Consider the following 23,293-nt stretch of genomic DNA (forward strand, 5'->3'; position numbering starts at 1 on the left):
GGTAGTTTGATCAATCTAGCAGGTCATACTGCTAGCTTTTTAAAATAAAAAAAAGAAAAGAAGAATAGAATAGAAAATAACATGCATCATATGTAGTTAGAGTAAGTATTGTTCAATACAACTTTTATTTCAGGTTTTCACACACAGATATATATCCTGGTCATGAAGAAAAATGTCATAGCCGGTTATAGTTGGGAAAAGTTTGGGAAACACTGATCGTGTCTCCCAATACCTAGATTTTCATTTTAAGAACACTGGGGTACAGAGAGGGAAAGCCACTTGTCCAAAGTCAGCCAACTCTTGAAATTCGCATGCAGAACATGAGGCCTGACTTCCAGGCCAGACCTCATTCACCCAGCAGTTTCCCACACCAGATCCTTCCTGTGGAGGGTAATTGAAGTGCACATGTGGCTGTCCATCAAAGCAGCTTGCTCCAGGCCTTGGGCAAGTGACTTAACCCTCTGACGGTCAGTTTCTCATCTCTAAAACGGGCCCATACCCACCCAGCAAGGTCATTGTGAGGATGGTGAGATTATATAAAACTCATGCCCGGCACACGGGAGGTACTCAGAGTCTGCTGTTTGCCTTACTTTCTCTCCTTTCCAGATACCTGAAGCTTCTCCCTTTCCCTGGGGTAAAATACATGGACATATATTACAATTCCCCTAACCTGTGCCTTGACACAAGCAAACATCCCAGAGAGAAGGCAGTGACCTGTGCCTGCTTTCACATACCTCCTACATTGTCAGACATGTTCCAACATTGCTTTGAGCCTGTTGCTTCCCTGTTGAGGGCCTGAGTGACAGCTCCATCTCATCTTGGGTTCCTGCAGATAAGGAACGGGATTATCGGTAATGTTGGTGGGTTGAAAATACCCAAGATGACTAACAATTTGATCACTCCCAGGCACCATTGTGGAAGTTTTACCTGTATTCTTACCTGCAGAGAAAAATGACGGCTCAGATCTTGTGCTCAAGATGTTCTCACATTCTGTTGCCCTATGATAAGGCTCAGTGTGTTGGAATCTTCTCCAAATAGGCTGTGCAAGGGGACAGTGCATAATTTTGTGGAAAACATATGCTTTATGGGGACTGTTTTAATTTCAACTCACTTGGAACACCCCCAAGTCCCCAAACCATTGTGATAAGGAACAGTTTTCTTCCTCTTGGCCTCCTCTAATGTGTAGACCAACACTGTCCTACAGAAATATCATGCCAGCCACATACTGACTTTAAAATGTTCCTCATAGTCACATTACAAAAATAAAAAGAAATAGTTAACATTAATTTTTGCAATACATTTTAACTCAGTATATCCAATATATCATTTCAACATGTAATTCATATAAAAATTATTAATGCTATATCTGTCTCGTTTTTTTGGTTACTAAGTCTTCGAAATCCAGTGTCTGTCTTCCACTTGCAGCTCATCTCAGCTTGAGTAGCTGCATTTCAAGTGCTTAATAGCCTCGTGTGGCTAATGGCTTCCAGGTCGCACAGCACAAGCAGCACAGCACAAGCAGAGTCCTCTGCACATGGTAGGAGTTCAAAACATATTGCGGAACTTAACTTGATGCTGGACCCCTGTTGAACCTCAGGGGGCACGTTAAGATCTGAGGATTGGGAACTGAAGGAAGAGAAGGGGAGAAGGGCCCTGATGGTGGTATTGTAAAGAAATCACTTAAAGGGAGGCTGAGGCAGGAGAATGGCATGAACCCGGGAGGCGGAGCTTGCAGTAAGCTGAGATCGCACCACTGCACTCCAGCCTGGGCGACAGAGTGAGACTCCATCTCAAAAAAAAAAAAAAAAAAAGAAAGAAAGAAAAAGAGAAAAGAAGTAACTTAGAATGAACAAAACCACAGCCTTTAAAACAGCCAGGAACTGCCTCCCCTTCCTGGGCTACATCAGACTTGTTTGTTGGTCCTGACATGGATGGTTCAACAGGTGTCTAGAATCAGAAAACCTGAGTTCAAGGTGCAGACTCGATGCCCCGTGCTGAATGGTCATGGGGCCAGTTGCAGGATCCAAGCCATGCTAAGCCTCCCTGGAAGTTTGGCTACTGACTGGCTGGAGACTGAGAGATGGCTTCCTGATGTCTCATTTTCATCACAGGTAGGGTTTCCACTCCCCTTGTCGAATACTTGCATCAAGAAGAACCAAAATTTTAGCTTTTGTTGCTCATCCATTTCAAGGAATTTACCACCAGTAATGGGAGAAGGTCCATGGTGTCTTTGCAGGGAGAGCTGTATGGCTGGCCAGCGTCAGGCTCCCAGGGAAATTTCAGTGGTGCTTGATGAGAGAGATCAAACCAGGGGCGAATGAAGAAAGAATGCATGAATCTTGAGTAGGGAAAAGAAGCAGGAAGCATGTGACTCACCTGGGCTCTCTACAGTGGCAGGGTCAGAGGGAGAAAGATGAGCAGGCAGACAGCCAGGCCCAGGGGAAGCCTGGGGCTCTGGGGTTGCCTGGCCTCATGGGCTTTGGGGTTGCCTGGCCTTGTGGGCTCTGGAGGCTTGCCCAGGCCTCACTGTGTGCAGCCCCAGCAGGACCAGCCAAGCTCACAGTGGCTGGTGTGTCAGGACAGCACAATTCATGTCACATGGTGCCACATCAGCCACTAACCTATGTAATAGATCCCATGTGAGGGCACTTCAGAGCTTGAAGGGGAAGTGCAGAGACCATTCCTTCCTTTACAGATGCAGAAACGGAGGCCCACAGAGGCGAAGCAGCTTGTCAAGACCAGGCAAGGAGAGACGGGTTAGATGGGAAATAGAAGGATGCCTGGGAATTGGAAACTCCAGGTGCCTTCTCCTTCTGTCACACACATTAATTAGAATGCTGTTTGTGGCTCTCTTAGCTTCGCCTTAATGAGAGTCAATACATGAAAAATATGGGCTTACACTGGGACCCACAGAGAAATGAGGATGTGAAATGGAAGGGTACAAGTGAACGCCCAAATGCCATGTCGCTTGTGGGCAACTTGGATCTGGCAGGGTGCTGTCTACACTCAGATATCCAGAGTCACACATGGGTCTGTCCAGGTACTAGAGGGCTTGGATACAGGAATCAGGGCAATGTGGGCTGAGGTGACTGAAGTGTTAAGAGTGACAGCAGGCTGGCTCAGAAGCCCTTGTACTCCATGCAGGGCTGATCCTATCTGGGGCTGTCATCCTCCAGCTGATGGAGACATTGAATGTCACTCCTCCACCAGGCGGGCCCCAAAGGCGCCACTCTGTTGTCAGTGGGCTTGCCAGTGTGTGGTAACGTCTGCTCCCTATGCTGAGGAGCAGTGGTGTCATTAGCACAGACTCATGTGCTGCTGTCAGAGGAGTGGAAAGCTGAGGAGGTGGCTCCCCATGCCCTGCAGTCCCTGGGCACTTGCACACTGGCCCACGGACTAGGCATTCTTGCCAGCTGAGGTGCCACTGCTCAGTCCCCCTGAAAATGGACCTACGTCCCTCTTCCCCAGCTCCCCTGTAGCCTCACAGGAAGCAGGTCCTAGAGGCTACATCATACCCCACAAAGTGGAATGACAGCACTGCAAGAGCCCAAGGGTACAGCTGGCCTGTCCAGTGGGCTGGAGCCCACCCCTTCTCTTTTGTGAAGGCAGTTTCGCTAAGAGTGTGGGTCCAGAGGGGCTCTGAGGGGTGATCTGGCTGCCTTCTCCTTGGGCCATTGTGGCCCCTAAAGGCCAGCCAGCTTCATCCTCTCTGCTTTGGCAAGGAGGTGCTGATGTAGCCAGGAGGGGAGGGGTTAGGAAATGAGGTGGCCAGTACCCCACGATCCCACTGCAGTTGAGTTTGTCCCCTCCAGTGAGGTGGACCCTGGGCCATGTATTCTGACACTTTGTTCCGCAGGATTCTTTGAACCTCTGAGATGGGATAAGGGGTGCCTCCCTTTCCAGAATGGGTAATACTTTAAAAAATTGGGCATAAATGTTTTATTTCACTTATTCAGCAAATACTTGGTGCCTACTATGTACAAGAGACACTGTGCTGGGCACCGTGGACCCCGTAGTAAGGGCAACGAGTCATGAATTGTCTGTGGTTGAACTGAAAAATGCCACTGGCCCCTTGGCATCCGGCCATACATCATATCTTGACACATGTATGATCCCAAACAGGGCAAATAGCCATCTGAGGCCTCAGTTTACCAATCTGTAAAACTGGAATAATTGATATTTAAGTTCACCCCAGCTCTAAAAATTCTGTAATTCCTCACAGCAATCCACTCCTAGGCATATACCCAAAATAAATGAAAATGGGTACTCAGACAAATACTTGTACATCAACATTCACAGCAGCACTATTCACAATAGTCAAAACCAAACCGAATGTCCATCGATGAATGAATGAATGAACAAATTGTGATATATGCATTCAATGGGATATTATTTAGCCATTAAAAAGGAATGAAGCACTAATACATGCTACAACATGGATGTACCTGGAAAACATCATGCTAGTGAAAGACGCCAAACACAAAAGGTTACATGTTGTATAATTTCATGGGCTCTGTGGATCCAGAGGTCAAAGTCCATCATTAACTTGAACTAAGCTCCTGCCAAGCCCAGAGCCCCTCACCCTGCTACCTGCCTACGGGGTTCTTGCATCTTCTCTGCTTTGGAAATTAGTGGCTCTCTCTACCACTCTGGGGTGAGAATGGAGGTTCTCCTGTCGCTTTCAGTTGGGCGGGGCAGTGCTTACCACAACCCTTGGAGCTCCCTAGCATCCCATGACTGCTCCCCAGTATGCCCAACTCGCTCTTCTCATGCTAGGTCTGCTGCACCGATGCCCTCAAGGCTGACCTGCTGCTGCTGGTGGAGTGTGGGCCAAGGTGCCAGTACCAAGGTTGAGGGTACCCTGCCCATGCTGAAGGCATGCCCCCAGGGGCAGCAGAGGTCCTGGGGCCACATCATGTTCTCTGCAGAGTCAGACAGCCACACTTTCCCACCTTTGTGCTGCCAGCAAAGGGGCCTTGCATGTGTGTCTCGGAGATGTTAGACACAGAACCTTTGGATTTTCCTGAGCTCTCTCGCAGTAGGATCCCTTCCCTTGTACAGGACCTGATATATTGCAGGAGCTTGAGAATTATGTGTTGTGTAACTGAATGAGTGAATGAATGAATGGGTATTGGAATCATGCGAGATAAGCCAGAGGGCCATCTTAGTGACAAAATCCAGCTATCCCCAAATCTCCCATCACCTCTAACCCTGAGGGGTCTGAGACTCTAGCTTCTGGCCTTCTACTCCATCTGCCTTGGGGAGAGTCATGGTGTGAGGGGCAACTTACTCCTTCATGCAACAGATGCTTGGCTGCCTGCCCCTCCAAGACTCTCCCTGATGTGCCCTGGCCCCTCTAATTCTACGTAGACATAGCTTAAACTCAAGCTGGAGCCCAGCCAGATGAGCTGGGGAGGCTAAGGGGAGGAAAGAGCCTCGTAGTGGGTCCTCCCCAGCATCTTACCTCCATAACCAGGGAGCCGGCAGGGTATTGTGCAGGTCTGAGTCCTGCCCCTGCCTGCTGAGAGGTGATGATGATAAGACCCAACTCAGATGGTGAGGACGAGGCGACCCAGTGCCTGGGCACTCATGGAGTGCTCATCAAATATTGCCCCCATCACATTCAGTGGTTGCACCTTTGGGGGCTCACTTCCCCCGACTTCCACGTGTGCATCTGTGACTGGAAGCTGCCACCCTCTTTGATGACCTTCCGTGTGCCCTGACTGTACTTTGTCACTTCACTTCTCTGTTCATTCATTCAACAAGTGTTTTAAGCAGCTGCTCCGTGCCAGGCCCTGTATTAGGCTCAGACTCGCCAAGTTGGGTGGGGTGTGCCCCACACGCCCTTCCTCACTCCCTGGTTTTATGTGTTTATTGCAGGGTTTCTCAATGACAGGGAGTTTGGGGTATGAGCGTACTGGGGGAGTTCCGTACTGAATCACCAGTAGCGTGTTTTTAAGCACCACCCCCATCTCACCTTCTTTATTACCACCTCCACACACATAGTTACCTTTGTGTGTGTGTATGTGTCTGGAGAATATTTAAGTTTCAAGTATACCATACCTTATTATTAAGTATAGTCACCATGACTTTTATTAGGTCTCCAGAACTTACTCATAACTGGAAGTTTGTACCCTCTAGCCAACATCTCTTCATTTCCTCCACTCCACCCCTGCAGGATTTTCTGATTTTTTAAGAGAGACTGTATTGCCTTTAGAATAAGAAAAAAATCATAGAGGAGGAATTTTTTTTCATGTAACAACATATTGTGCATTTCTTTCTATTCTGTTCCTGTGACCTTTGCTGGAGGGGAGCTTAGGTGCTGTCTTGGCCAAGTTCAGAAACATGTAGGAAGTTATGGGGAAGTGTTAAAGCCAAGTTAGTACTTAGTTGAAGCTTCTTCCTTGATTGAATTAGATTTGTTGGAAAAGGGATCATAGTTCGGGCTTTGGATAGGGCATAATGACTACATTCTCCTGCAGTCCCATGGGTTCTCAGCAGCGCAGTGCATTTTGGGACCCCTGGCTCCAACATGCAAGTCCAGGTTTCCCTGTGGAGCCCTCATAATAGCTGTCCCAAGGGCTCCGTGGGTCAAGAGGACAAAGCCCATCAGGAACTTGAACTAGGCTCCTGCCAAGCCCAGAGCCCCTCACCCTGCAGCCTGCCCATGGGGTTCTTGCATCTTCTGTGCTTTGGAAATTAGTCATGTGGGCAACCGCTCAACCACAATCTCAGTGGCTGGCAAGGTGCTTGGAAAGCAGGAAATATTTGGGGTCAGTGTCCTGGATATTTAAAAATTGCTTTTCTATTTGGTATCAGTGTCCTAGATATAGCCTGGATATAGAACTGGTGGTGGCCCTTGCCCATTGGAAACCCCCCACCTCCCTTCCCTTACCCTCCTCTGGGCACCCAGCACTTTCCATTTTTCTTTTCCAGGTCCTTACCACATTATACCTTGTGGTTATTTATAAAGAACCTGTTACAACTACAAGAGTGTCAATTCCTTCCTTTACTTGTTGAGTTTCAGTCTCCTCATAAATAAAATTAAGAGACTGATTGGCTGCTTCCTAGCATTGCTGTGAAAACTGAAGTCAGGTTACAGGAGTAAAGTGCCTCACAAGGCACTAGGAACATAGAAACGGCTCATTTAGTGGGGCCTCATTATCCCTCTGCCTTGGGGACAAGAAACATGTTTATTTTTCATTCCTGTAGCACCTTGCCTGGAGCCCATCTCATAGAAGGCCTTCATTAGGTAGGCATTTGCTGAATTTGCCTGAGCAGGCGCTGGGGAGGAACGAGTTAAGGGAAGGTGGAGTGAGGGAACAAACATTTCTGTGGCACCCAGTACTACGTGCCAAGAGGCGCTGTCTTAGGTGCACGTAGATGGATTATATGTTCAGCCTGAGGACTGAGCTGGGAGCTCCTAGGAGAGCGGGTTTGGGAGGATGGGGCATCTTCAACTGGTGTTTCTGATTTCTGGACATGCTGGGAGATTAGTGGACAGAGCAGGTGGGGCCTCTGAAGGCTCCTCTGTTTAACCTGAACACTCTCCCTTTCAGCTGCAGGGAGGATGACGCTGACGTGCGTCATGTCATTTCTACCTTTCTACCTGGGGAGAGGTAGAAAAGAGTCGCCTGCCCCTCCCCCACCCAGAAACAGGCCTGAGGGTTCTTGCTGTCCCTGCAGCTGCAGGGGAAGCCCTCAGATGCCATCCTGGGAGTGGGGAGGCAGGAGGAGGAATCAATCAACCCAAAACTGTGCAATCGCTGCGCCGATGATCTCAGCCAAGCCCACGGTGAGGGAAGAAGGGCTGCTTTGTGCTTCCTGGAACTCCAGGCATCAAACAGATCCTGGGGAGGTTCTAGCATGTTCTTCCTCTCTGGGCTGGCTGTTGCCATTTCCATCTGGCTTCTCCTTATTGGGCACTGGGCTTGAAGCCCTTTGTCGCATCACCAGCCTCTTCGGATAAGAATGAGTGGAGCTGCAGCTACGACTGGAGAGCTTGTGTCCTTTCTCTCCCATAGAACAGGAAGGGCATTTGGGAGGGGAGAAATGACCAAATGGAAACCAGTTTGTCTTGAGGAGCTGTTTGGCAGTGCCATCTACCCAGCACATTGGTGAAGCTCAAATGCGTCCTCTTCATGCTAATACCTGTAGCACTGTTGGCAGGGGAGGCAGAGTTGAGAAAACACACGGAAGCCTGCATCCTGGGAAAATTGTCAAACGCCTCTTTTCTCTCCTTGTACCTTGTGCCACCTCCCTCTTCTCTGCGCACTTTGATAGATGACCTATTTTGATGCTGGCAAAGATGTGAGTTCAATTAACTAGAGGAGTCAAAGGATCAAGGGAAATTTGAGAATTAAAAAACAAAAGGTGCCAGTATGTTAATAAGTATGTGACCCATCACAAAAACATCACTGAATGGAAAGGACCCTGGACAGCAGGAGAGCTGGGTGTCCATTCCTTTAAGCCAAGCGTCCTTGATCCTGCCATTTTTCCTCTGTGTTTGCCAGGCTGCAGAGCTCTGGAACCGTCCAGCTAAAAAATGCTTTGATTCTGTTTTCTCTGCTCTGCCATAGAGAGCAGCTTTGAGAAGAGGCCCTTACTTTTCTCTTTATCCTGTCACTGGAGAGTTTGTAGGGGCTGGAAACAACAGGTTATTCTGTCCCAGAGTTCCATCTGCAGTTGCTCTGAGGGTATCATGAAAGCCCTCCTCTCCACACAAGAAAGGTGCGAGGAAGCAGCCTCAGCACACAGCTGCCCACGCAGGGCTGTGCGGTTCTGAGCTGCTGGGCTCTCTCTGATGGTTCCCTTGGTGCCCAGTGGTGCTCATCCATTCCTATGACAGTCGCCTGCTGAGCACCTACTGTGTGCCAGGCCAAAGGGCCACAGAGACAGGGGAGGTCCCTGCTCCTCACGTGCAAGGGGCTGTGTCATATGAAGGAAAAAGCGATATCTCGGAAATGACTGCCCCCCGAATGGAGGGTGACCTTAGAAAAGGTCATAATGGGCCAGGCGTGGTGGCTCACATCTGTAATCCCAGCACTTTGGGAGGCCGAAGCAGGCAGATCACCTGAGATCAGGAGTTCAAGACCAGCCTGACCAATATGGTGAAACCCCCTGTCTCTACTAAAAATACAAAAATTAGCCGGATGTGGTGGCATGCGTCTGTAATCGCAGCTACTCAGGAGGTTGAGACAGGAGAATTGCTTCAACCTGGGAAGTGGAGGTTGCAGTGAGCTGAGATCATGCCACTGCACTCCAGCCTGGGTGACAGAATGAGACTCTGTTTGGAAAAAAAAGATCCTAACGAGGACTGAATACTCACTGCAAGCCTGGCTGGGGCCTGAGGGGCAGGGACAGGGCCCCCTGAGAAGCTAATATTTCTTTTGGGGTCTATAGGAGACAAATCAGAGTAAGGAGAGAAAAGGGAGAACTGAGGAGAGAGGATATGGTCTTGTGCAGGAACTCAGGGAGCAAGGGCTGAAACGTCCACCCCAGGCCTCTCCTGCCAGCCACCAGCCACAGGACAGCCTGGCCCTTAAAGAGAGGGGTTGGGGAGCCAGGGCGGAGGCCAGCCAGCCAGCCACAGCCAGACTTAGCCCTGGAAATAAGGTCTTCTTGGGTGGGGAGAGAGGGAGGGCAGGGGAAGGAGAGAAAGAGGCTGAGGGAGGAGCAGAGCCTTCTCCCTGTTCAGACTCAGGGCCTTGTTTTAATCCTTTGGCCCAGAAGAGCAGTCACTGGGAACCTGTCAGTACCTGCCCGCACCCCTGCGCCTGTCCCAGCCCCGGGGACTCTTCTGTTTGCATTGTTTCCTGCACCCCACACCCAAGCCCACAAATAAAGATGGCCACCCCTGCCTACCGCCGCCCGCCCTCCCCGCCAGGGTGACTCAGGCTGGGTGCCTGGTGGCAGCGGCTCTGCTCGCCTGGCCCTGCTCCGCTGCCTACATCTGTTCCTGATTTGCCGAGCCCAGCCAGTAGCCCTTTATGTCTCTGGGACCTAAATGAGGGTGGGGTTTCTTTCCCCTAGACTTAAAAAAATAATCTGCACACCCCCTGTGGTGTGCAGATTATTATAGTGTCTGCTTGCTTAAAGGGGACAAGAAAGAAAGCGAAGTCGGACAAGTCCAGTTTAATTGCGATGTGCAGCTGCCCAAGGTCTCCTGTCCACTCTGGCCAGTTCTGAGCCAAACCAGTTTTCCATGGCCAAACTGGGCCTGGTTTCCACATTGGTTCCTGTCAGGAAGTTCCTCCGCCCAGCATGTGCTGTTAAATAGGATCCCGTTCATTCCTTTTCCTCTTATAAACTTCCCTTTCAGGTCATCCTAAGGGAGAGTGAGGCTGTGGCCTGGAGGGGGAAGGGAACTCCAGGCTGTACTCCCAAAAGGGAAGTGGCTCTGTCGGGGAGGCCAGCAGGGGGCTGGCCAGGGTCAAACATCTGGGGTCCCAGGCCAAAGACGAAGCAGAGAGCAGCTGCCTCCTCCCCAGCAGTGCCGGCTGCCTCCTCCATCACAGGCGGCTCTTAGTGCTACCTTTCCTCGGTTCCCCACAGGGAGGTGGGATTGGAGGAGCAATGGGAAAAGCATCCCATCCTAAAAATATCTCCCACCTTCTCCCCTCCTAAAAATATCTCTGCCACAAACTTCCCACAGAGCGTGAAACTCTACCTTCCCCATTTCAGTCTTTGCTTGTTTGCTTGTTGCAAGCGCCCCGGGGAGACACTGAGAAGCTTGGCCTCCTGCCCCTGTGTCTGTCTGTTGAGTCGCAGGAAGCTGGCGGCCCTCCTTCAGAAGTGGGACATGGGAAGGAGGCTGCAGATCGACCTGGGAAAGGTGAGCTGGGGTTGGCACCTGAGGCCAACCTGGCCAATGGATGCAGCCACCCAGGGAGAAGGGGGGAAGGGTGAAAGATTGGAGGAGTCTCCTGGCCCTGAGCTCCAGGCTTCATATACTATCTCATTTAACCCTTGACTCCCTTTTGTAGCATAGGTATTTTTATCCCCTTTTGGGGTCTTCTTGCCCCATTTTACAGACAACAGACTTGAAATTCAATGAATTAGAGTGTCAACTCAGTTTCACACAGCTAGGACTAGAAATCATGGCTGTCGGGTTGCAATGGTCAAATGCTTTCCTCATACCCCATGCAGCCTTCATTCATTCATTCATGCTTCATTCATTCATCCACTTGTGGTAAAATTATACGTAACATAAGATTCACCATTAGGTATATAATTCAGTAACAGTAAGTGTATTCACAGTGTAATGCAAACATCACCACTAGCCATCTCCAGAACTTCTTTAGCATCCCAAATGAAACTCTGTCCCCATTAAACACTAACTCCCCACATCTCCCTCCCCCCATTCCTGGGTAAGCACCATTCTGACGTCTCTATGAATTGGACTATTCCAGGTACTTCGCAGAAGTGGAATCAGTGTTTGTCCTTTTATGTCTGGCGTATTTCACTTAGCCCGATATCCTCAAAGTTCATCCATGCATTAGCAGGTGTTGGAATTTCCTTCCTTTTTAAGGCTGAATAATGTTCTGTTGTGTGTATATATCACATTTGGTTTCCCCATTCATCCACTGATGGACTTCGGGTTGGTTCCAGCTTTGAGCTAGTGTGAATAATGCTATGGATGGGCTTGTACAAATATCTGTTCGAGTTCTTGCTTCCAATTATTTTTGGTTATGTACTCAAAAGTAGAATTGCTGGATCCTATGGTAATTCCATGTCTAATTTTTTGAAGAACCTCCCTAGTGTTTGCCACAGCAGCTGCAGCATTTTACATTCCTACCAGCCGGGCACAAGGGTTCCAATTTCTCTACATCCTCACCAACACTTGTTATTTAGTTTCTTTGACAGTAGCCATCCTAATGGCTATGAGATGGTATTTCACTGTAGTTTTCACTTACCCTTCCCTAATAGTGATGTTGAACATCTGTTCATGTGCTTACTGGGCCATTCGTATATCTTCTTTAGAGAAATGTCTATTCAAGTGCTTTACCCAGTTTTGAGTTGAGTTGTTGGGGTTTTTCTGTTATTGAGTCGTCCATGCTTCTTTACTCAAAATTACAAATGACCAGAAGTTTTTTAGAGACTCTAATGTCATCATTATGTTCTTAAAGTGGACCCCTGGGTAATCACAATACCGCCTGGATCTTCTAAATAGTACCTGTGGCGGTAGTGCCTTTGTGTAAAGGATGTTTTATTGCATCTGAAGTCTCTGGAAATACATAGCTGTTATGAAACTGTCATTTATCATACACATATTAAGTTCCTACTGTGTACTAGGCACTGTGCTGTGGATGTGAGAAGCAGTAGGACATGCTCCCTCCCCTTAAGAACCTTAGACTCTGCTGGGGAAAAGTGGATACAACATAAAGTGATTTCTGAATCTGAAATCTCAACATATTATCTGATGGGAATTTTTGCTGCATTGGGCTGGGTCTTGACAGTGGATGGGACCCCAGGGACAGTTCAGTGGGAAAGGGGTAAAAATCACCCTCAAAAGGAAGCTAAGGAAAGGATCAAAGCAGAAACATGGGAAGGGCAGGATGGGGTGGGCTGGGGAGGCCTCTGGATCTATAGACTCTTCATGCCCTAAAGAGCGGCATGTTTGCACTGCCTCCCCCAACATGTACAGATGCCTGTCACTCTTGGTGGCTTTGCTGGGTTTCTAGTCACTGCAGATGTTTAAGGGAGCAATGAATGGGGAGTGTGGATGCAAACTACGGCCTCCTTGGCACTGTTTCAGATGCGGGATTTCCCTTCTCTAGGAGAACCCTGGGCTGGAAAAGGTATGGCACCCACACTGAAATGGGGCAAGCTCTTCCCAGTTTTGTGGGGGCCCATGGCAAATATCCACTGAGATGGAGGAAGTCTTCTTCCTCTTCTTCCTCCTGCTCCTCTTTACCTGGACTAGCAAAATAGCACCAATCCTTTTCTCCAGATGGCACCATTGGATGGCAATATCTGAATGGCTTTCACAGCTGAAGGCCGGAGACCAGCCTACAACTGGGATTCAGGCTTCAAAGCTTTGGTGAGGATGACTCCAGAACCATGCAGGTAGTCATCCTCCAGGATGCCATGGTCTAAGGCATTTCACTCCTCAATCAGCAGGCTGTGAACTCATCGTGGCTGACACTTCTATTCACTGCTATGTGTTTGGCAATGCCCGGCACACAGACCTGCTTAATGTGATTTTGCTGAGTGAGTGAAGGGATAAGTCCCTTTCTGCCTTTTTGATACTCACTTTGGTGCCCCTTGAGGTCACAGAGACCTGGATTTGACTTCTGGCTCTGCCACACAAGAGCACAGATGCTTTGGGTGAGTTACTTCAGCTCTGAGAGGCTCAATTGCCACACCTGTGAAACAGGTTAGTGATTCTAGGAATCTTACCAGGCCCCATGGACAGCATGTACCTAAAGAGCCTAGCCCTTCTCTCTCCTCCCTCTCCAGGGGCCAGGCCTAACTCCCCTGAAGCCATTTCCCTACCATTTTGCTCCCTAAGCCTGTTATCAGTTCTTCTTTCTGATCTACCACCATGGCTCAAATCCTGCCCTTCATCCTTGCCTTTCTCAAAGACAAAAATACCCTTCCTCTACTCCACTCACAATGTAGTGGGGAGGCTTATACTCCAGTGGTTAAGAGCATATCCCTGGAATTGGAAGGAACAGGGTCTAAAATGATGTAGATATAGCACAAAGCCTTGCTCCTGATAGTAGAGGCTCCAAATACATGGGGAGGGGGTGGGAGAGGATAGAGGGGCCCAACTTGCTTTCTTGATCCTCTGCTGAACCACAAAGCACAGGTGTCTTGGGCATGTTCTGTGAGCTCTCAAGCTCTCACAGCTCCCTGCCATGTGCCCAGCCTGTCCTCTGTCTGCTCACAGTCCAGGGGAAGACACAGAAGAAAGGGAGAAGTAACTCAAGGACCACACAAGGCAGCAATCTGGGCTTGACTGTAAATCCGGTCAGGAACAGTAATGAGAGACAGCAGAGGGAAGAGAAGAATCGGGAGATCTTTCAAAGGGAGAGGTGTCAGCTGGACCCTGGAGAATGCCTAGGATACGAAACAATAAGGAAGGGAAGGGCATTTTCCAATTGTGGTGAGAATTGAGAAAGGCAAGAGGTGTGCCACCCACAGGAACACCTGGACAGGGATGGGCCCAGTGGCTGTGGGACAGTATGCTCATTGATTCAGTCAGTCCAGCAACAGAAATGCATGAGCACCTACTCTGTGCCCTGCCCTGGCTGCCCTGGGGCCGGGGATGCCAAGGTGGTTGGAGGCCGCATGTACCCTCCAGGAGCAGAGGCGGCCTACCTGGCAGGTGCCTCATGCCCTTAGTAAAGACTGGGAGGATGCTGAGTTCATCTCACTCCATGAGCTCTGGAAAGAGCTTATTCTCTTCTCGAATCATGGAGCTGGTTTCTCCCACTACAATGTCCTTGACCCCTCCTCAGAGGAGACAGTATATTCTGGCCCCCAAATTCTGACCATAATAGTGTGCACATTGTGAAGGTGAAAAGGGCCTTGAGAGATGGCCCATGCTCAGAGCTCTCAGACTTTAGAGAGCAGCTGAGCAATGTGCTGGGGAGCTTGTTAAGTCTGGAGATGCCAGGAGCCTGCCCAAAGGTTCTGATTCATAGGTCCTGGATGGGGCCCAGGGAATTTGCATTTCTAGTAAGCTCCAAAGTGACTTGTTTCCTCTGAGAAGCCATGGCCCTCAGCCTGGGTTGCACATGGGGAGGCCCTAGGGAGTTTTAAAACACTGATGCCCAGGCTCCATTTCCAGAAAGTCTAATTCAACTTGTCTGGGGTTGGAGTCTAGATGCTGGTTTTTTGTTGTTTGTTTTTTTTTTTTTAACAGCTTCTGAGGTGTCTGATGTGTAGCTTGGGTTAAGACTTAGACAAGGCTCGGCCAGGCGCAGTGGCTCACGTCTGTAATCCCAGCATTTTGGGAGGCCGAGGTGGGCAAATCACAAGGTCAGGAGATCGAGACCATCCTGGCTAACACGGTGAAACCCCGTCTCTACTAAAAAATACAAAAAATTAGCCAGGCGTGGTGGCGGGCACCTGTAGTCCCAGCTACTTGGGAGGCTGAGGCAGGAGAATGACATGAACCTGGGAGGCAGAGCTTGCAGTGAGCCGAGATTGCACCACTGCACTCCAGCCTGGGCGACAGAGCGAGACTCCATCTCAAAAAAAAAAAAAAAAAAAAATAGACTTACAAGACTCAAGTTTGAGTGCCAGTGAATTCATCTAACCAAGTTGTATTAGTCAGAGTTCTCCAGAGAAGCAGAACCAACAGGATGGAAAGGTGGAAAAGGAGAGAGAGAGGGAGAGATTGATTGATTGATTGATTGATTGATCGATTTATGACAGAGTTTCGCTCTTATTGCCCAGGCTGGAGTGCAGTGGTGCAATCTCAGCTCACTGCAACCTCTGCCTCCCAGGTTCAAGTGATTCTCCTGCCTCAGTCTCCTAAGTAGCTGGGATTAGAAGCATGCACCACCATGCCCAGCTGATTTTGTATTTTTAGTAGAGACAGAGTTTCTCCATGTTGGTCAGGCTGGTCTCAAACTCCCAACCTCAGATGATCTGCCCACCTCGGCCTACCAAATTGCTGAGATTGCAGGCATGAGCCACTGCGCCCAACTGAGAGAGAGATTTATTTTACAGAATTGGCTCATGCAATTGTAAGGGTTGGCAAGTCCAAAATCTACAAGGCAGGCTAGCAGACTGGAGACCCAGGGGAGAGTTGATGTTGCAGCTTGACTGTGGGGACAGAGTTACCTCTTCCTCTGGGGACCTCAGTCTGTTTCTCTTAAGGCCTTCAACTGATTGGATGAGGCCCATCTACATTCTAAAAGGTCATCTGCTTTACTGAAAGTCTATTGATTTAAATGTTAATCTCCTCTAAAGGTAATTTACAACTCCCTCTATTTCTACTTGACCCAGTATGTGGATACCATGGCCTAGCCAAGTTGACATGTAAGATTAACCATTGTACACCTGATTTTACAAATAAGGGAAGTAGAGAAGTGGTCAACAACTCATCTAGAGTTTCATAGCTAGTTCCTCCATTGCTGTTTTATTTATCATGGACTCGTAGATTATAAAACTATGAAGGGATCTTCGAGGTAAAATCCAGCTCCTTCACTTACAGAGGGAAGCTATGACTCCAGGAGGCTAACCACCCTTTCCAAGTCATGCATTTTGGCAGGGAATAGAGCTATAGAGCTATAGAACGAGGTTTTTTCTTGTTTTTGTTTTTGTTTTTGTTTTTTCTTTTGGAAACGGAGTCTTGCTCTGTCACCCAGGCTAGAGTGCAATGCCACAATCTTGGCTCACTGCAACCTCCACCTCCTGGGCTCGAGCAATTCTCCTGCCTCAGTCTCCCGAATAGCTGGGACTACAGGTACATGCCACCACGCCTGGCTAATTTTTGTATTTTTAGTAGAGACAGGGTTTCACTCTGTTGCCCAGGCTAGTCTTGAACTCCTGAACTCAGGCAATCACCCACCTTGGCCTCCCAAAGTGCTAAGATTACAGGCGTGAGCCACCATGCCTGGCAGAGCTAGGTCTTAAACCAAGACTCCTAACGTCTAGTGGCTGCTCCTTCTCCTCCACTCGAAATGGCAAACACAGTGAGAGCTTAAAGAGAAGTGCCTTTTTCTGCACTTCCGAACATGCCCAGCATTTCTCAGGCCTGTAGACTTGCATTTGAAGATCTCAGGAACAGGGGACGGGGAAGCTATAAATTGACTCAGCCTCTAAGTAGAGGGGAGAGTTGGGAGGCCTCCCAGTGGCTGCCAACTCCCTGGATTTATATCCAGGTCCCGTTGTTATCTATAATTTTGTGGCTGCTTCATCTATGCTTGCATTTGCACGCTTAATGCCATAATCTACAGATATGGTCTCTGCACACTCGCCTCTCACTCAGCATTAAATATGGCTTGTGAAATAGATTTTGCTTTAAATCAAAGCCCAGTTATAATAGTTGATCTTGTTAGAAACACATCACCCCCACCTCCGCCCCCCCAGGGCTTGGCAGCACCCACATCCGTGGGGCGTACAGATCCTCTGAAATATGCATGTGATGTTAGCCAGAGATTGTGATCCAAAGAGTCTGGCTGAGGCAGGCTGTGGGCAGATAGGGGCTTTAGAGACAGGGCTGCAAACCAAGGCTGGTGGAGCCAGGGTGGGCACTAGGCCAGTCCCCAGGGATGCCAGCAAGGATTATGGGGCCTCGAGGTGAACAGCATGGAAGCCGAAGGTTAGGAGATGACGCCTGGCTGGCAGATGAAGGAGAGAGCAGATACCACATGGCAGAGACAGAAGACCTCCAAATGGGTGGGCTTCCTCACACAAGAAGCTTCCATGCACTGCCTAATGTGGCTGGATCCAGAACTTATTGGGAAGGAGAAGGAGGGGTGAGCAGAGAGGACAGAGCTGGCAAGTCCTGACCCTGAGCTAATTCCGGGGTTGGGGATGGATTGGAAGGGGAGCTGCCCCACTCTGCCCCCTCATTTCTGTTAGGGGAAAGTAGGCATCCTCTGATAAGACCACTTCTCCTACGACCCTACAGGGAAACTATGTGGTACAGCAGAGGAGGCCCTGGAATGCCACAGCTACCTGTGTGACCTCATGGAGGCTGCTTCACACCAGAGCCAGGGCAAGAGGTCAGGCCTCCAGGCTTGTATCCCAGAGGGCTCTGTCCTCTGGTCCAGAGCTTCCCAACCAGTGGCTTTGCCCCTTCACCCCTCTTGTCAACTGAACAACCCAACCACCTCCTGAGAGCCTTCCAATTCCTTTGTGCCATAAAAAGATTGTTTCTCTGCAAATTCCATGACTGAAAAAGTTTGGAAAGCACGGCTTTACCCCAGTGTTCCCCGAAGGTGTGCTTGTCACACCAGTTCTGCAGGATATTAAAAGGTGTTAGGCAAAGCAGAAAGATTAAACAAGTTTGGGAAATGCAGAGTTAAACAAAGTTAAACAGGTTTCTTTACTATGGGCTTTCTCAGGCGTGTGCGTGTGTGCGTGTGTGTGTGAGAGAGAGAGAGATTCATTGTGTATCTCCAGCAAGGCTCTGGTCTTCAGGTATGCCCAACATTTATGTCATTCAAAGTTCATAGTTGCAAATAGGCAACACAAACTGCTGCTGCTAACTGTCACTCACTCAAGATTCAAGGTCCTGGCATCAGGGTCCAGCCAGCTGGGCCTAGCGCTATGAGCGCATGAGCTCACTGCCCTGCAGGGGCGCTGGCAGTGGAAGGAGGCCCCTCTTCCTCAGTGGGAGGCAGAGTCCTCTTCCTACCATCAAAACTCTCCTCACAGGGCCTCTCCCAACCAAAAGGACATGGTAGATGTTTGGTGGTTAAAGTCTGTGACTGCAGAGTCCTTTCCTTCAGTGGAGCGGTGGGAGCTTGGGAGCACCCTGCAGGAGGGAGGCAGTGTTTCGAGAAGCCCTCTGTGGGCTTTGTTGCTTTGTTCCAGGCCTTCGCCTGCCATTTTCCTCTAGAGCAGAACTTCTAGATTCCACTTTAGCCTACATCCTACTCCTCTCAGGGGGCCTTCCCTGTCTTGGGACCACCTTCTTCTCCCTGTTCCTATTGCCATTCTGCTTTTTCTATTTTATTTTCTGAGATAGTCTTGTTCTGTCACCTGGGTTAGAGTGCAGTAGTGTGAAGACAGCTCACTGCAGCCTCAACTTCCCAGGCTCAAGTGAGCCTCCCACTTCGGCCTCCTGAGTAGCTGGGACTGCAGGTGCATGCCACCATGCCCAGCTAATTTTTGTATATTTTGTAGAGATGGAGTTTTGCCATGTTGCTCAGGCTGGTTTTGAACTCCTGAACTCAAGTAATCCACCCACCTCAGCCTCCCAAAGTGCTGGGATTACAGGCATGAGCCACCACACCTGGCCTATTGCCATTCTTCTTGCCTGAACTCACAGGCACAGACAGTGGGCCCAATGGGAAAGGTGCCCTGTATCTTCCAAGAAGACGAGTCATTGACATGATGAGCTCACAGGTACTACTATAGGACTAGCCCAGAAATCCTGAAATAACTTGGATACAGGATAAAAATGGCTTTAGTGGTTTCCACTAGCAGAGCTTCTTGTTAAGACCTCCCCTAGTGGGAATTCCCAGTGGTTGGAATGGCAAAGTAGATGGCATCACACCAGGCTGGTGGAAGAGATATACTTTGGAATGGGCAGAGCTTAGTGGTGTGTCCTCCAGTTACCCCGTCCATCAGCTCCTTATGCATTGAGCCAACCCTGCTTCTGTTTCCCAGTGGACTGGGGCCACCTTCTCATTCTTCATGGCCATATTGCCCAAATTTCCAAGACAATGATACAATTTTGTGCTGACATTTACTCAGAAAGACATGCTTAGGAGGAGGACTGGATTGCCAGAGATCAATATCACTATTGTCACTGTCCTCATTAATAAATATTTAATTATTAATTATATATAATTATAAATTAAATATAAATGCAAAGATATCATGGAAGTTTTGGGTTTGGTACAAAAAAGGCATTTGGCATGATTTCTACCATGGATGCTCTTACATTCCAGTCCTATAAGCTTTAGTTTTCTCGACATCTGCAAAATTAGGATTAGCCACATAATCCCCACAGCCCCATACAACTCTCAAGACATCTCTGCACAGTGAGCATCTATTGAAAACCTGGACCACTTCTTGTTGAGAAAGCTGGCCATGGCGATTGGTCATTCTTTTATTTCTATAACACATACTGTCACCTCTCCTCCTTTCTCTCCTTTTTCCACACCTTCCTTTTCCCTGCTTCCCTCTCCTCCCTTTTCTCCCTGTTTAAATCTCATTAACTTCCCCTCCTGCCTTTCTTCCTGGTTCTGTTATGTTCTGTCTCCCTCCCTTCTCCTCCTCCTTGCCCTGGATCCCTCTGGGAGCCCCAGGGCAGAGGGCTGCCTCCTCACAGGAGAATTACGAAGGTGCCCAGGTTGAGCAATCCCTGGTGACAGCAGGAACTCTTCCTCTGGCATTGAATGGGTCAGGGCAGGACCTCAAGGGTGTAGGCTGGGGGAAAAAGCCCCTGCGCTGTTTGTCTAGTGGATCTGGGGTTACATGATCCTTAAGGGCAGCGGAGGTGGGTGGTGCATACAAGGAGGTGGAGATGAATGAGGGTGACCAACCATCCCAGCTTGCCTAAGACAGAGGGAGTTCCCAGAATGCAGGACTTCCAATGCTTCAACCAGGAAAGTCCTGGGAAAACCAAGATATGTTGGTCTCACCTTTTGGCTTGGGTGGTGAGAAGGAGGGAGGGTCATCTCAGGGGTGAGAATGGTGTCTCTGTAATCCTCTCTGGGGTACTGGCTGGCAATCACAGACATTTTCCCATCCACTAATGCCAGGGCCTCCATCCTGAATGGAGAACTGAGCAGGTGAAGGCAAAATGCAGGTTCCAGCGCAGTCACGGTGGCTCCCTGTGCCAGGACAGGACAAGCATCTTGGCCATGCCTAAGAGCTCAAGCTGTGCTTTGTGCCACAACCAGGTAGACACTTTGACGTCTCTGTGCCTCAGCATCCTCAACCATGAAAGGCCCTGTCCAGCTCTGACATCCTAAGGCCTTTTTCAGATATTTGCAGATGGCATTCCTAGCTCTGCCACCCATGAATTATCCCAGTTTTCAGCCTTTGGATGCTCTCAGATGTTCTAGAATGGAACAGGCCACTAACTTACTGCAGTCCTGAGATAAGTGACTTGGCCACTCCTGGTCTCAGTCTCCTCCTAGGAAAATGAGGGTAAAAATAATCATCTCAAAGGGCTAGCATAAGGATCAAATGAGGTAATTTGTGTAAAAGAGCCCAGTTCAATACTTGGTACACAGTGGGTGCTCAAGAGAGGATGCATGAAATTAAAGCAGCTCTAGATGTGTCTTGACATGCTTAGTGTTCAGGGGTTCTGACTGTGACAGGATCTTGTGTTGAGCACAGAAGTGATAACAGTGGGCCCACAGCATGAAAATCGAGCATGACTCATGCTTCCCGCTAATCCAGGTCCTCCCTGGAGAGAGGGAGAGGGAAGTGCTCTCCTCTCCCCTCCTGGGGATCAAGCCCCTTAAAGGTGTCCCCTCACCTGTCACATGAGGAACCCTCAGGAACACAATGGCATGCTTCACAGTGGCTGTCTTTGTTATGTTTTGAAGTTATAGCAATATTGAAGCAATATTGAGACAAAGGTTTTCAGAGGAAATCCTTTTTATCCTGATTTATAAATTGTTTAATCAGAAGGAATAAGACTCTCCCATGTTTTCCTTGGGAGATTTAGCTCCCTGTAAATTTTCTGATTTAGCACTTTGCCCTTCTTGCCACACATGAGAACAGAGGTGCGCTATGTGCCCAGGCCCACAGAGCACACATCAGCATTTGCTATTTACTGAGGGCTTTGCCATTCTTTGTTACTGATGCTCCCAGGTCATTTCCTCCTTTTGAAAGTAGAGGTGATACTGACTATTTCAAGGTCAATAGGCCCATCTGTGCTCAACAAGTCACTCAACAAACATTATACCAAATGCCCAGTGATGTGAACCTCCAGGCTCCACTCTATGAAAGGTACAGAGAAGCAACTCATTCTCATTCTCAAGGAACTTACATTCCTGTCCTGTGGGCTCCATGCTTTTGAAAATAAGCATCCTTTATGGAGCTGAAAATATGTCATGGGACCCTGCTTGGCTGTACCCACACCCTGGGTGATTCCATAATCATTTTACCTACATTTGTGTTGAATCGATTCTAATCCCATCTGCATTTGGAAGCTGGCCATACATGTATGTGCGTGAAACTCGTTGTTGAGCATGCTGATGGAATTGGGGGTGCTTGTGGGCCTGAAGGCCTCCTGCTCTGTCCCCAACTGCCAGAGGGGCTCAGTGAGTGTTCAGGACTAGTGGAGGGAGAAGAGAGACTCAAGGGTAAAGGAGTGAGAGCATCCCTAACAAAGGAAAGATGAGGCCAAGCACTCCAGGTGGGAGTATACCAGGTGGGTGGCCCCCTAGTGCATAGACCACAATGAGTGTTGGGGTGAAAGTGTAAAGGAAGCAATGACCTTTTCCCGGGGAATGTGCAAATGATCCAACCTTTGTTTTATCCTACTCTTGTCTGTTTCAGGAAAGCTTCCTCATGACCCTTTCCTCTGTTGAGCTTTGCTACGGGCATGCGTGATCCCCCAGCACTCAACCTGCAGCACCCGCTGTGGTCTGCTGACCCCACCCCCAGCACCTCACATCCCAGAGCTATTTCTCCCTCCTCTCCCCAGGCCCATCACAATAGCACCCATTTTCCACTTACATCTCCATGTGGTGAGGACTAGGAGAGAGGGAAGAATGGGAACATAAAGGACAGGCACCTAATTCAGGAAGGTTTCCTGGAGGAGGTGACACCTGGGCCAAGTCTTAAAGGATAAGCAAGAGTTCACCCAGTGAAGGGTGAGGAGGTTGGGAGGAGATGGCATTTTAGCTGAGGAGGCAGAATGGGCAAGGCCAGGCTGGTGGGAGTTGGGCACACTGGTGACATCTTCCAGTTATTGGAAGGTCAAGAGAACCAGCAGGAGGCAGGCAAAAGGAGCAAAGGGGATGTGCCCTGGGCGCCCACAGTGAAAGCTGATTCACTGAGTCAGGAGCAAGGAAGAGGGAGACCTTAGTCTCAGCCAAGGTTTGGAAGCTAGGTGGCTACCATGGAAAGAGGGACTCAGTTGGCGGAAGTGAAGGGTGGCCATCCCCGTCCCTGCTCCCTGCATGCCCTGCCTTTCCTTTCTTCCAGAGAACTGTAGCATATTTGTTTATTCCTTCCCTCCTCCTTCTCCCCTCTGCTTCCCCTGCTGGCACAAACTCCCCAGAAAAGCTAAAAATTCCTCTCATTTGACCCAAATCAGAGGGTGGATGAGTTGGGCTTTATTACACACTGGTTAAAATGGGTCGTGTGGGAGAGGATGGGCTACGTTATAATTGTATCTTTGGTCACCTCCACCCACCCGGCCGAAAAAAATGGTGGAGCTGCCTCTATTTAGACACCGTTTTACAAAGGGGCTCTCCTCCTCCCTTCAACTGGTGTTTATTAGTCTTGAAAAATAAGACTGCCTGCCTGGGAAAGAGTGGGAGGAGGAAGAAGCCGGGGAAGGGTCGTGCCCTCCCACTGGCTGCCTGTAGGGAAGCTGCCTGGCGGGTAGCGGGGGATGGACCTTTGGGGACTGGGGACCAGGAGGTGGCTGGGGAGAGACTGGGGCGGGGGCTGTTTTCAAAGGAGCAGCAAC

General features: G+C 49.2%; 2 protein-coding genes across 9 annotated transcripts in view; both read left to right on the top strand.

Moving 5' to 3' along the window:
• ZBTB7C (zinc finger and BTB domain containing 7C) overlaps positions 1-23,293 on the top strand; it is a 310,798-nt gene that overhangs the window by 254,465 nt on the left and 33,040 nt on the right. The window lies entirely within an intron of this gene.
• The window catches only part of IER3IP1 (immediate early response 3 interacting protein 1), a 1,095,035-nt gene that overhangs the window by 150,627 nt on the left and 921,115 nt on the right, over positions 1-23,293 (top strand). Inside the window, exon 1 of one of the 3 annotated variants that reach the window (XM_050768192.1) lies at positions 14,269-14,272. The exons of the other annotated variants lie outside the window; for them this stretch is intronic. The gene's annotated coding sequence lies outside the window, so the exon portion shown is untranslated. Of the gene's footprint in view, positions 1-14,268; positions 14,273-23,293 lie in introns of those variants that run through there. 3 annotated transcript variants of the gene reach the window in all.

The sequence above is a fragment of the Macaca thibetana genome, chromosome 18 (genome assembly GCF_024542745.1).
Source record: "Macaca thibetana thibetana isolate TM-01 chromosome 18, ASM2454274v1, whole genome shotgun sequence".
Taxonomy (NCBI): Eukaryota; Metazoa; Chordata; class Mammalia; order Primates; family Cercopithecidae; genus Macaca; species Macaca thibetana.